Source organism: Somniosus microcephalus, chromosome 2 (genome assembly GCF_052327205.1).
Source record: "Somniosus microcephalus isolate GS21.2 chromosome 2, FLI_Smic_1.0, whole genome shotgun sequence".
NCBI classification, from domain to species: domain Eukaryota; kingdom Metazoa; phylum Chordata; class Chondrichthyes; order Squaliformes; family Somniosidae; genus Somniosus; species Somniosus microcephalus.
In genome coordinates, this window is record NC_140988.1 from 383,254,069 (window position 1) to 383,268,510 (window position 14,442).

Sequence of the window (14,442 nt, forward strand, 5' to 3'; positions counted from 1 at the left end):
ACAATGGAAGTTCTGCCGATTGGAAAGCAAAAATTCAACAGAAAGTAAGTGCGGAGGTTTTTTTGGAAGGAGCGGAGGTGGAGAGACACCACATTTTAAGTGGAATTGAAGTGAAATTTGCATTAAACTGAGCAAGGTTTACTGGAAGCATCAATGACCATGTACAGCAATCATCCACTCCATTATAAAATGGCAACGTTTACATTTAATACATCGCGTGGGGAGCTCCGATGGAGACCCCTCCAAATGGAACAAGATTTGTTTTTTGTTGTGTGTTTGAAGTCCTTCTAAATTTCAAAATCTGTGCAAAAATAATGCGTTTAAAATCACCTTCCAACAGAAATTCCTTCAGGGTGGAGGGACCATTTAAAGAAAAAAAAATCAAACATTAATTCCAAATTAAAGTCCAAGGCAGGAGCTCATCATCCTCCGTGTTATTCAGTTTCTTGGTCTCTCTGCTCCCTCCCCTCCTCCATCCTCTCCATCAGTTCTGCTACTGCTCGTGAACGTATACACTCGGTGGCTGTCAGTACATCTTCTGTCGACTGGGCAGGATTGCCTCTTTGATGAAGGTGAAGATCACTAGGATACCCGATCGCTTACTCCTCTTACCCTTTGTGAAGTAGTTCGACACGACATCATCTGTGGAAAATCAAGGAAACTATAAGCCAACCAATTAACCCACCAAACTATAAACTAACTATTCAACTCACAAACCAATCCACAAACCAACCATTCAACCCATGAACCAATCGATCAATCCACCAACCATTCAACCCATGAACCAATCTATCAATCCACCAGCCATTCAACCCATGAACCAATCGACCAATCCACCAATGAACCAACCATTCAACCCATGAACCAATCGATCAATCCACCAACTATTCAACCCATGAACCAATCGATCAATCCACCAACCATTCAACCCACGAACCAATCCAACAACCAACCATTCAACCCATGAATCAATCGATCAATCCACCAACCATTCAACCCATGAACCAATCGATCAATCCACCAACCATTCAACCCATGAACCAATCGATCAATCCACCAACCATTCAACCCATGAACCAATCCAACAACCAACCATTCAACCCATGAACCAATCGATCAATCCACCAACCATTCAACCCATGAACCAATCCACCAACCAACCATTCAACCCATGAACCAATCGACCAATCCACCAACCAACCCTTCAACACATGAACCAATTGACCAGTCCACCAAGCAACCAGTCAACCCATGAACCAATCGACCAAACCATAAACTAACCATTCAACCAGTAAATTAACCATTCAGCCCATAAACTGATCAACCAAACTACCATTCAACCCATTAACTGATCCACCAAACCAAAAACCCGCCGACAGTGTTAAGGACGGGCGTCTCGACACTCACCTTCGTGCTGAATTGTGGACGGAAGGACGTTCTCTCCAGCGGACAGTGACACAAAGAAGGAGAAAGGGGTTATCCACAGGCACAGTGTGAAGTAAGCTAGTACCTGGACAGAACACAGGAGAACGAGGCATTTGAGTAACCAAAATATTAACCGAGTAACCAAACGAGTGACCGAATAACCAACGATAGGTTTCCAATCCAAGGTATCAATGTATAAACCCTTCGCTGTAGCTTTTCCAATGCCAAGGTAACTAGAATCAAACAGGAGCAGGAAAAAGCCACCGGTCCATTCGTTCCACGCAATCCGGTAGCAATACCTCCTCCTGGACTTCACTCAATCGTCCAACCTCCCGACAGAGCCAAACAACCACAGATGGACTTCCAAGATCTCCAGAAACTGCCCCAACACCAACTGGCACTGAGCAAAACATATCTTCATCGTCACTGGATCAAAATCCTGGGATTCCCTACCGAACAGCACTATGGGAGCACCTTCACCACATGAACTGCAGCAGTTCAAGAAGGCGGCTCACCACCCCAAGGGCAACTTGGGATGGGCAATAAATGCCAGCCTTGCCAGCGACGCCTAAAAACCAGCTACGAGGGAATTCCTGCCCAGTGATCAGGAGAGGGAACCCCAGTTATCCTGTCTGCTGTGTCCCACAATCCCAGTGTAAACAAGGATCCCGCCCACCCCCCCCAGTGCTCACAGCCCCAGCCCTCCCCCCCAGTCACGTGCGAGACACTCACCCATATCATATACTTGATGATACGACTGGTGATGACCGTGTATTCTTCTATTAATTCTGCCAGATAGTACAAGCCTGCAGCTGTTGACAGAGAGAGACACACACGTTACATACCGGCAACCCGATCCACTGCAAAGGGGGGGGGTAGCGAGCGAGAAGGGGGGGTGAGCGAGCGAGGAAGGGGGAGAGCGAGCGAGAAGGGGGGAGAGCGCGCGAGAAGGGGGGAGAGAGGGAGAAGGGGGGAGAGAGGGAGAAGGGGGGAGAGAGCGAGAAGGGGGGAGAGAGCGAGAAGGGGGGAGAGAGAGAGAAGGGGGGAGAGAGAGAGAAGGGGGGGTTCAGAAAAAGGGAGAGACGTTCAAATAAATGGGGCTGGCATCTATCTCAGATCCTGCAACGTGCTTGTATGAGACTGGAGGCCGCACTCCTAATAAAATAGAGAGACTTCAATTGATGCTCATTACATAGAACGTACAACACAGAAACAGGTCATCCGGCCCAACAGATCCTTGCTGGTGTTTATGCTCCACACGAGCCTCCTCCCACCCCTCTTCATCTCACTCCATCAACATATCCTTCTATTCCTTTCTCCCTCATGTGTTTATCCAGCTTCCCCTTAAATGTATCTGTACTATTCTCCTCAACCACTCCCTGTGGGAGCGAGTTCCACATTCTCACCACTCTCTGGGTAAAGAAGTTTCTCCTGAATTCCCTATTGGATTTATTAGTGACTCTCTTATATTGATGGCCTCTAGTTCTGGTCTTGTCTGCAAGTGGAAACATTCTCTCTGCCTACCCCATCGAACCCTTTATCTTAAAGACCTCTATCAGGTCTCCCCTCAGTATGAGCCCCAGCCTGTTCAACCTTTCCTGATAGTTACAACCTCTCAGCTCTGGTATGGTCCCTGTAGATCTTTCTTACACCTATTTAAAGACTCCATGGTTCTGGTCTCGCCCGCATGTGAAAACCATGCCTCGACTCACAGAAACGTCTTGAGGTGCTTTACGCACAATGAATGAAATTGGACTTTAAAAAAATCTTCTCGGCATGTTGGTGAGGCCACCATTTACTGCCCGTCCAGGATCTCAGCCTGAGACTGTGGTGAAGCAACGGGCCCCGAGGCTGTGGGGAGGGGCCTGGGCCCCGAGGCTGTGGGGAGGGGACGGGCCCCGAGGCTGTGGGGAGGGGACGGGCCCGAGGCTGTGGGGAGGGGCCTGGGCCCCGAGGCTGTGGGGAGGGGACGGGCCCCGAGGCTGTGGGGAGGGGCCTGGGCCCCGAGGCTGTGGGGAGGGGCCTGGGCCCCGAGGCTGTGGGGAGGGGCCTGGGCCCCGAGGCTGTGGGGAGGGGATGGGCCCGAGTCCGTTGGGAGGGGACGGGCCCCGAGGCTGTGGGGAGGGGACAGGCCCGAGGCCGTGGGGAGGGGCCTGGGCCGCGAGGCTGTGGGGAGGGGCCTGGGCCCCGAGGCTGTGGGGAGGGGACGGGTCCGAGTCCGTGGGGAGGGGACGGGCCCCGAGGCTGTGGGGAGGGGACGGGCCCGAGGCCGTGGGGAGGGGCCTGGGCCCCGAGGCTGTGGGGAGGGGCCTGGGCCCCGAGGCTGTGGGGAGGGGACGGGCCCAAGTCCGTGGGGAGGTGACGGGCCCGAGTCCGTGGGGAGGGGACGGGCCCCGAGTCCGTGGGGAGGGGACGGGCCCCGAGGCTGTGGGGAGGGGCCTGGGCCCCGAGGCTGTGGGGAGGGGACGGGCCCCGAGGCTGTGGGGAGGGGCCTGGGCCCCGAGGCTGTGGGGAGGGGACGGGCCCGAGTCCGTGGGGAGGGGACGGGCCAGAGTCCGTGGGGAGGGGACGGGCCCGAGTCCGTGGGGAGGGGACGGGCCCGAGTCCGTGGGGAGGGGACGGGCCCCGAGTCCGTGGGGAGGGGACGGGCCCCGAGGCTGTGGGGAGGGGACGGGCCCGAGGCCGTGGGGAGGGGCCTGGGCCCCGAGGCTGTGGGGAGTGTGGTGTATGTAACCTGTTCCACCTTAAGAGAACTTAAGCCTGTTCCACCTTAAGAGATGTACTACTTTCTCTGGCTGCTGTATACGTAATACCGGTGGTGAACACCGGTATATAAGCACTGTGTCGTAATATTGTATTTTAGTATAGTCCTGACCTCCAACCAGTAAAGACCTGTTGAACTTTAATCTTGTAGTCTGTGTTAGTAATTACAACTAGAACACACAGACTTAACAGTGGCGACGAGTCCGATTCTTACCCTGCGGCAGTTTATATCCACGGCGGCTTCGTCCACAGAACGGACGTTGAAGAGAGGCTTCCACCCTCATCACCCTGCTGGAAGACACGGCGCGCGGCAGACATCGAGAAACCAGAGTGCAGAAGACATCCTGAACTCGAAGCCTCCATCAGCGGCTGTCAGCTATCTTCTTTCTTCCTCGGTGGTGGGTAAGCCGGGCAGCGAAGCGACCAGAAAGTCGGCCGCGTTGGCTGTACAGACGGGGAGGGAAGACGGAGGAATAAGGGCGGTGAGATCGATCGCGGCTGGTGATAAGGGCCGGGCCGCATTCGGGCTAAAAAGGCGCAGCGTCTGGGGCAACTGAAGGCGCGAGAGCCGCGGTGAAGCGGAGACAGCGTCGGGGGACGGGTGAAGACCGCCAAGCGCGGGAAAACCGCCATTTTGTAGGCGGAGGACGAAGACAAGAGCGGGAAGCCGCCATCTTGGATAAAAATAAAAATAAATTAAATTGCAACGATGCCTAAACATGGGAACATTAATACCTTTGATAGCGACATCGAAGATTGGGCCATGTATGTAGAACGCATACAAAATTATTGTAAAGCAAATAAAATCCCAGATGAAGAGAAAGCACTAACATTATTAAACTTAATGGGTGCGAAGACATACGGGCAATTGAAACACCTTTTATCACCAGATGAACCGGCGGATAAGACGTTCGAGGAGATTGTTACTGTCCTGAAAAATCATCTAAACCCCACGCCGCTGATGCTAGCGGAACGATTTAAATTTTACAGCAGAAGGCAGCTGAAGGATGAAAGCAATGCTGAATATTTAATGGAATTGCGTAAGCTAGCAAAGTACTGTCAGTTTGGAACGAGACTGACAGAGGCGCTACGAGATAAATTTGTGTGTGGTTTATTAAAAGAAGATACACAAAAGCGACTGCTCGAGGAGAATGAGCTGACGCTTGAGAAAGCGGTCACTATGGCAGCAGCACACGAAGCCGCAGCGAGAGGCACGGCAGTAATGCAGCTACGGTCACCGGAACTCAGTACAAATAAATTGGGTTTGAGTACTGTAAAATGTTATCGTTGTGGAAGACAACGCACGATCAGAACCAGTGTTGGTTAAAAAACCAAGAATGCAGAACGTGTGGCAGGCTTGGCCACATAGCTAAAGTATGCTGGTCAGGAAAGAAGACCAGCAACAAAAAGTCACCGCAAGGAAAATACATAAAGGTACACAAGGTGACAAAGAACAGTTCGACCGAACAGAAGTCAGATTCAGATGCTAGCAGTAATGAACTGGGTAGCTTAAGAGTACACAACGTTGGTAAGGATGCAGATCTCCAGACAATTTGGGTCACCCTTCAGATAGCAGGAGTCCAAGTAAAGATGGAATTGGACACTGGATCGGCATTGACGGTCATGAATAAGAAAGATTACAAAAGGTTATTCCAACATATTCCCTTATGGGATACGGAGATTATATTGAAAACATACACGGGGCAAAGAGTGTACCCCATCGGAAAGATAGAGGTAAAAGTGGTCCACAAGGGCGAAGAAAGCCAAGTAATGGACTTATATGTGCTACCTGAAGGAGGTCCACCACTACTGGGATGGGAGTGGATTAGGAAAATGAATATGGACTGGCACTCCTTGAAGGCACTAACGGTAGATTCCGGGGAAACAGATGTCAAACCTAAACGATTGTCCAAAATATTGGATGATGCTAAAGAGGTGTTCCAGCAGGGACTGGGAACACTGAGAGGAATTACGGCAAACATCAAGATTGATGAACATGCACACCCAAAATTTTTAATACGACCTACTGTAGAAGCGGAACTTGAAGCGCTAGAACGTTCAGGTGTACTGTCTAAGGTAGATTGGAGTGAGTGGGCTACGCCCATTGTTCCCGTTATGAAACGTCCTTCGAGCAACAAGCCAGGAGAACCAGGGAAGGTTCGCATCTGTGGAGATTTCAAAATCACCGTTAATCCGGTGCTTCACACGGTGCAGTATCCGCTTCCGCGGATTGAGGATATTTTTGCTTCGTTGTCTGGCGGGAAACACTTCACCAAGGTACACCTGGCGCAGGCGTACTTGCAGATGGAGGTTGAAGAAGAGTCACGCCAATACCTCACGATCAACACGCATCGAGGTTTGTACCGGTACAATAGGCTGGTTTTTGGAGTGGCATCAGCTCCAGCAATTTGGCAGAGGGCCATGGAGCAGGTATTACAGGGAATTCCAGGCACACAATGTTACCTGGATGATATTCTGATTACAGGTGATGGTGATGAAGAACACCTCGCAAACTTGGAACTGGTGCTCAACAGACTGAAAGAGTATGGACTTAGAGTTAATCGGCAGAAATGTGAGTTCTTCCAGAAGCGGATCTCGTACTGTGGTCATGTCATTGACCGGGAGGGGCTTCATAAGTCTCCTGACAAGATAGAGGCAGTTGTAAAGGCTCCCGCTCCGGATAATGTCTCTCAGTTGAGGTCGTTTCTAGGATTGATTAACTATTACCATAAATTTCTACCAAATCTATCCACGGTACTGCACCCGCTAAATGCTCTTTTACAGAAGGGGGTACCATGGGAATGGAGCGAAAACTGTAAGAAGGCATTTCGCAAAAGCAAAGAATTGATCACCTCAGAGGAAGTGTTGGCTCACTTCAACCCAACACTGCCTATTCGGTTGGCTTGTGATGCTTCTCCATATGGTATTGGGGCAGTACTCTCACACAAGTTGCCAAATGGCACGGAAAGGCCAGTCGCGTTTGCATCCAGATCATTGACCTCCGCTGAGCGCAACTATGCGCAGATCGATAGGGAGGCTCTCAGCCTTGTATGGGGAGTGAAGAAGTTTAATCATTACCTGCAGGGCCAAAAATTCACACTTCTGACAGACCATCAGCCGTTGGTATCCATTTTTAACCCTAAGAAGGGTGTTTCAGTGATGACAGCACAGCGTCTCCAGAGATGGTCCCTTTTCCTAGGGGCACATCAATATCAAATAGAATTCAAAGGTACGAAGCAGCATGGCAATGCTGATGGGCTGTCGCGCCTGCCACTACCTGAAGAAGAAGAAACGACGAAAGTTGACCCTGTTGAGTTATTTCATTCGACCATCATCGAGTGTTTACCAGTCACCAATGCAAGTATTGAAAGAGAAACCAGGAACGACCCGACACTGTCCAGAGTCTACAAGGTGACAGTGAAAGGATGGCCAACACGTGGTGATCCTCTGTTACCGGCATTCTCGGCAAGGCGAGACCAGCTGTCCGTCTGCCATGGTACTTTGATGTACGGGACAAGAGTGATTATTCCTCCCAAGTTAAGGGAAAGAGTTCTAAAAGAACTGCATGAAGGTCATCTGGGGGGAGTTAAGATGAAAAGTCTTGCTAGGGCTTATGTATGGTGGCCGGGTATTGACCAACAGATAGAGGAGTTGACGAAAAGCTGCGCTGGGTGCCAAAAAGTGCAAAATGCACCTCCGATCGCACCACTACACCCATGGGAATGGCCTTCAGCCCCATGGCAACGCGTACATATTGACTTTGCTGGTCCATTCATGGACTCCATGTTCCTAATTGCGGTGGACGCACATTCCAAATGGCCAGAAGTGATCAAGATGAATACCACTACTTCAGAAAAGACAATTGCGGTGTTAAGAACAATATTCGCAAGGAACGGATTGCCAGAACAGATCTGTTCGGACAACGGACCACAGTTCGTGTCGGAAGAATTCCAAAAATTCTTAAAGAAGAATGGGGTGAGACATTATACCTCTGCCCCATATCATCCGGCGACAAACGGGTTGGCCGACAGATTTGTCCAAACATTCAAAAAGGCAATAAAGGCCATGAACGATGATCAGATTCCGCTACAGCACAAGGTGGACAATTTCCTAATGGCATATCGAAACGCCTGGGCCCCGAGGCTGTGTGGAGGGGACGGGCCCGAGGCTGTGGGGAAGGGACGGGCCTGGGCCCGAGGCTGTGGGGAGGGGACGGGCCCCGAGGCTGTGGGGAGGGGACGGGGCCCCGAGGCTGTGGGGAGGGGCCTGGGCCCCGAGGCCGTGGGGAGGGGACGGGCCCCGAGGCAGTGGGGAGGGGACGGGCCCCGAGGCCGTGGGGAGGGGCCGGGCCCCGAGGCCGTGGGGAGGGGCCTGGGCCCCGAGGCCGTGGGGAGGGGACGGGCCCCGAGGCTGTGGGGAGGGGCCTGGGCGCGAGGCTGTGGGGAGGGGACGGGCCCCGAGGCTGTGAGGAGGGGCCTGGGCCCCGAGGCTGTGGGGAGGGGACGGGCCTGAGGCTGTGGGGAGGGGACGGGCCCGAGGCTTAGGGGAGGTATGGCCCGAGGCTGTGGGGAGGGGACGGGCCCGAGGCTTAGGGGAGGGGACGGGCCCAAGGCTGTGGGGAGGGGCCTGGGGCCCGAGGCTGTGGGGAGGGGCCTGGGGCCCGAGGCTGTGGGGAGGGGCCTGGGGCCCGAGGCTTAGGGGAGGGGACGGGCCCAAGGCTGTGGGGAGGGGCCTGGGGCCCGAGGCTGTGGGGAGGGGCCTGGGGCCCGAGGCTGTGGGGAGGGGCCTGGAGGCCCGAGGCTGTGGGGAGGGGCCTGGGGCCCGAGGCTGTGGGGAGGGGCCTGGGGCCCGAGGCTGTGGGGAGGGGCCTGGGGCCCGAGGCTGTGGGGAGGGGCCTGGGGCCCGAGGCTGTGGGGAGGGGCCTGGGGCCCGAGGCTGTGGGGAGGTCACACACCATCCTGTCTTAGAAATACATGGGCCGTTCCTTCACCGTCGCTGGGTCAAAATCCTGGAACTTCCTCCCTAATGCCACTGTGGGAGCACCTTCACCTCAGATAAGGCGACCAAAGCTGCACACAATACTCAAGGTGTGGTCTCACCAAGGCCCTGTACAACTGCAGCATAGTTTGTCTATTATGTAGGATTCAGCAACCGCAAGACAGGTGGCTGTCATGAGTTCCCTAATATATACTAGAGTATATTTTTTTTTTTTGGTGAGTTAACATTAACTAATGATCATTAAATCTTTATGTACCTGGTCCATTGCGGGTGAATATCGTGAGCGATGACTTTGCTTTAAACTGGGCTGTGCTGTACGTGAGGACTCACCACACAGACCAGATGAGGGGATTTGGATGAGGGAAAGTTCCTGAAACGGGATTTTGAAAAGAGTGATTCTCTTTCACTGGGGGTTACAAGATCACAAGATAGTTATGGATGAGTTATGGATCCATGCAGAAACTTTAATGTCCCCCGCTCGCAGCATTCCATTGTCACTTAAATAATTTCACCGATTTTGCCTCCACTACCCAATCTGGGTCTTCATCCCATGTGTTGTTCACTCTTATGTGAAGATCTTCGTACTACCAGTCCTAAGTTTCCCAATTACTAGTGTACTCTTGTCTTAATCTCACAATTTCAAGAGTGAAGTTAGGAAACACTTCTACACACAAACGGTGGTAAAAGTTTGGAACTCTCTTCCGCAAACGGCAATTGATGCTCGATCAATTGTTAATTTTAAATCAGAGATTATCTTTCTGTTAACCAAAGGTATAAAGGGAAATGGGGCAAAGTGGGTAGATGGTGTTAGGTCGCAGATCAGCCATGATCTCAGTGAATGGCGGAGCAGGCTCGAGGGGCTGAATGAAACATAGAAACATAGAAGATAGGAGCAGGAGTAGGCCATTCGGCCCCTCGAGCCTGCTCCACCATTCAATGAGATCATGGCTGATCATCCAAATTCAGTACCCTGTCCCTGCTTTCGCCCCATATACCTTGATCCCTTTAGCCTTAAGAAATATATTTAACTCCTTCTTGAATATATTCAATGAATTGGCCTCAACTGCCTTCTGTGGTAGAGAATTCCACAGGTTCACCACTCTCTGGGTGAAGAAATTCCTCCTCATCTCAGTCCTAAATGGCCTACCCCTTATCCTTAGACTGTGACCCCTGGTTCTGGACTCCCCCGCCATCGGGAACATCCTTCCGTCTGTCTAGTCCTGTTAGAATTTTATAAGTTTCAATGAGATCCCCTCTCATTCTTCTAAACTCCAGCGAGTATAAGCCCAATCAACCCAATCTCTCCTCATACGTTATATCTGCCATCCCAGGTATCAGTGGTGAATCTTCGCTGCACTCCCTCCATGGCAAGAACATCCTTCCTCAGATAAGGCGACCAAAACTGCACACAATACTAAAGGTGTGGTCTCACCAAGGCCCTGTACAACTGCAGCAAGACATCCTTGTTCCTGTACTCGACCCCTCTCGCTACGAAGGCCAACATACCATTTGCCTTCTTAACCGCCTGCTGCACCTGCATGGTTACCTTCAGTGACTGGTGCACAAGGACACCCAGGTCTCATTGCACTTCCCCTTCACAGAATCACAGAATCACAGAAACCCCACAGTGCAGATAGAGGCCATTTCGGCCCATCGAGCCTGCACCGACACATATCCCACCCGATCCCCGTAACCCCTTACACCAACACATATCCCACCCTATCCCCGTAACCCCACGTATTTAATCCCCCTAACACTAAGGGTCAATTTATCATAGCCAATCAACCTAACCCGCACATCTTTGGACTGTGGGAGGAAACCGGAGCACCCGGAGAAAACCCACGCAAACACGGGGAGAATGTGCAAACTCCACACAGACAGTCACCCGAGGCCGGATTCGAACCCGGGTCCCTGGCGCTGTGAGGCAACAGTGCTAACCACTATGCCACCGCCCCTTCTCCCAATCTATTGCCGTTCAGATAATAATCTGCCTTCCTGTTTTTGCCACCAAAGTGGATAACCTCGCATTTATCCACATTATACTGCATCTGCCGTGCATCTGCCCAATCACCCAACCTGTCCAAATCATCCTGTAGTTTCTCGGCATCCTCCTCACAGCACACACGCCCACCCAGCTTTGTCTGCAAACTTGGAGATATTACATCTAGTTCCCTCGTCTAGATCATTAATATATATTGTGAACAGCTGGGGTCCAAGGACCGATCCCTGCGGTACCCCACTAGTCACTGCCTGCCACTCGGAAAAAGAATCGTTTATTCCAACTCTTTGCTTTCTGTCTGCCAACCAGTTCTCTATCCAAGTCAATACCTTGCCCCCAATCCCATGTGCCTTAACTTTACACGCTAATCTCTTATGCGGGACCTTATCGAAAGCCTTCTGAAAGTCCAAATACACCACATCCACTGGCTCTCACTTATCTATTTTACCAGTGACATCCTCAAAAAATTCCAGTAGATTAGTCAAGCACGATTTAGCTTTTGTAAATCCATGTTGACTTTGTCCGATCCTGTCACTGTTTTCCAAGTGCTCTGCTATTACATCTTTTATAATGGACTCTAACATTTTCCCCACTACCGATGTCAGGCTTACCGGTCTTTAATTCCCCGTTTTCTCTTTACCACATTTTTTTTATAGTGGCGTAACATTAGCTACCCTCCAATCCATGGGAACTGTTCCAGAGTCTATAGAATTTTGGAAGATGTCCAGCAATGCATCACGGTTGAGTCATCTTTCTTGTTTTATTTTTATGCCAAACTGGGATGAACAAAATCTGTAGTTCCTCCATGCGATCTTTAAATGTTTGTCATTGCCTATCCACCGTCAACCCTTTGAGTAACATTCCCCAATTAATCCTACCCAACTCGCGCCTCATACCATCATAGATTCCTTTATTTAAATTCAGGTACCTAGTCTCTGAGTCAATACTTCACTCTCCATCTTAATGAAGAATTCTATCATATTATGATCGCTACGCCCCAAGGGGCCTCGCACAACAAGATTGTTAATTATTCCTTTCTCATTACATAATACCCAGTCTAAGATGGCCTGATCTCTAGTGGGTTCCTCGACATATTGGCCCAGGAAACCATCCCATATACACTCCAGGAATTCCTCCTCCACAGTATTGTTACTAATTTGGTTAGCCCAATCTATATGTAGATTAAAATCACCCATGATAACGACTGTGCCCTTATTGCATTCAGCTCTAATCTCCTATGTAATGAGAAAGGATTAATTAGCAATCTTGTTGTACGAGGCCCCTTGGGTCAGAGCGATCATAATATGATAGAATTCTTCATTCAGTTGGAGAATGAAGTAGTTGACTCAGAGACTAGGGTCCTGAATTTAAATAAAGGAAACTACGATGGTCTGAGGTGCGAGTTGAGTAGGATTGATTGGGTAATGTCACTCAAAGGGTTGACGGTGGATAGGCAATGGCAAACATTCAAAGACTGCATGGATGAACTACAGAATTTGTTCATCCCAGTTTGTCATAAAAATAAAACAAGAAAGATGACTCAACCGTGGCTAACAAGGGAAATTAGGGATAGCATAAGATCCAAGGAGAGGACATATCAGTTGGCCAGAAAAAGCAGTAAACCTGAGGATTGGGAGCAGTTTCGGATTCAACAAAGGAGGACAAAGTGATTAATTAAGAAGGGGAAAATAGAATATGTGAGTAAGCTTGCAGGGAACATAAAAACTGACTTAAAATCTTTTATAGATACGTGAAGAGAAAAAGATTGGTGAAGTCAAGCGTAGGTCCCTTGCAGTCAGAATCAGGGGGATTTATAATGGGGAACAAAGAAATGGCAGACCAATTAAATACATATTTTGGATCTGTCTTCACAAAGGAGGACACAAATAACCTCCCAGAGATGTCGGGGAACATAGGGTCTGATGAAAGGGAGGAACTGAAAGAAATCAGTATTTGTAGGGAAATGGCATTAGGGAAATTGACGGGATTGAAATCCGATAAATCCCCAGGGCCTGATAATCTACATCCTAGGGTACTTAAGGAAGTGCCCTAGAAATAGTAGATGCATTGCTGATCATCTTCCAACATTCGATGGAATCTGGAACAGTACCCATGGATTGGAGGGTAGCTAATGTTACCTCACTATTCAAAAAAGGTGGTAGAGAGAAAACGGGGAATTACAGACCGGTAAGCCTGACATCGGTAGTGGGGAAAATGCTAGAGTCCATTATAAAAGATGTAATAGCAGAGCACTTGGAAAACATTGACAGGATCGGACAAAGTCAACATGGATTTACAAAAGGTAAATCGTGCTTGACTAATCTACTGGAATTTTTTCAGGATGTAACTGGTAAAATAGATAAGGGAGAACCAGTGGATGTGGTATATTTGGACTTTCAGAAGGCTTTCGATAAGGTCCCGCATAAGAGATTAGCGTGTAAAGTTAAGGCACATGGGCCTAGAAATTCAGTTGGTTGCGCCAGCAGTTAGCGCCTTAAGAGAAGTGAATTTCGGGCGCTATGCGTGTAGCGCCCGGGCGCAGCGCAGTTTGCGCCTCGCCCCAAATTAAGTTGACCCTTAGCGCCGGTGCAAAGTTTAGCGCCCACCCGGCTGCGCGCGCAGAAAATGACGTCACATCCTCGTGCAACGCCCTTTGCGCGCCCCGATTCCAAACTTCAGTCGGACCGCCCCATTGTGCGGCTGGCGTCCGGAGCGTTTGAAAAAAGGAACGCAACACAGCCAGCGCGGGCCCCGGGGGGGGCGCAAATTAAAGGGGACGTACCCTCCAGTATAAAGGCCAGCCATTTTGCAGCAAACACTCTTGTGCAACGCATTTCTGGACACACAACAAGGAGGATAGCTAACTGGTTTCAAGCAGCAACAGCTCAGGTATTTTTGGACTCAGGCCAGAGCGCTGCAAGTGGCCTTTTGGAAATTTGAGTGTTTGCCAGGATTTGATGGGGGTTGCATGGGGTGCCAACGCGGAGCTGCAGCGCCATGTCCGTAGGGCTCGCAGACGCATTGAAACATAGAAACATAGAGATAGGAACAGGAGTAGGCCATTCGGCCCTTCGAGCCTGCTCCGCCATTCAATGAGATCATGGCTGATCTTCGTCTGAGATCATAGCTGATCTTACCAGTTCAGTACCCCGTCCCCGCCTTTTCTCCGTAACCCTTAATCCCCTTAGCCTTCAGAAATATATCCAATTCTCTCTTGAAAATATTTATTGAATTAGCCTTCACAGCCCTCTGTGGCA

At 50.5% G+C, this 14,442-nt stretch overlaps 1 long non-coding RNA gene and 1 pseudogene across 2 annotated transcripts in view; one reads left to right on the top strand and one right to left on the bottom strand.

Moving 5' to 3' along the window:
• Positions 1 to 122: 122 nt before the first annotated feature.
• The window catches only part of LOC147123806 (uncharacterized), a 51,175-nt gene continuing 36,855 nt past the window's right edge, over positions 123 to 14,442 (bottom strand). Inside the window, exons 1-3 of one of the 2 annotated variants that reach the window (XR_015075085.1) lie at positions 2,158 to 2,258; positions 1,408 to 1,510; positions 123 to 642 (exon numbers count right to left, since the gene is read on the bottom strand). This is a non-coding gene — a long non-coding RNA (uncharacterized LOC147123806). Of the gene's footprint in view, positions 643 to 1,407; positions 1,511 to 2,157; positions 2,259 to 14,442 lie in introns of those variants that run through there. The other variant, XR_015075084.1, reaches the window with a different exon arrangement.
• Positions 3,202 to 14,442, top strand: part of LOC147123807 (uncharacterized) — a 40,118-nt pseudogene continuing 28,877 nt past the window's right edge.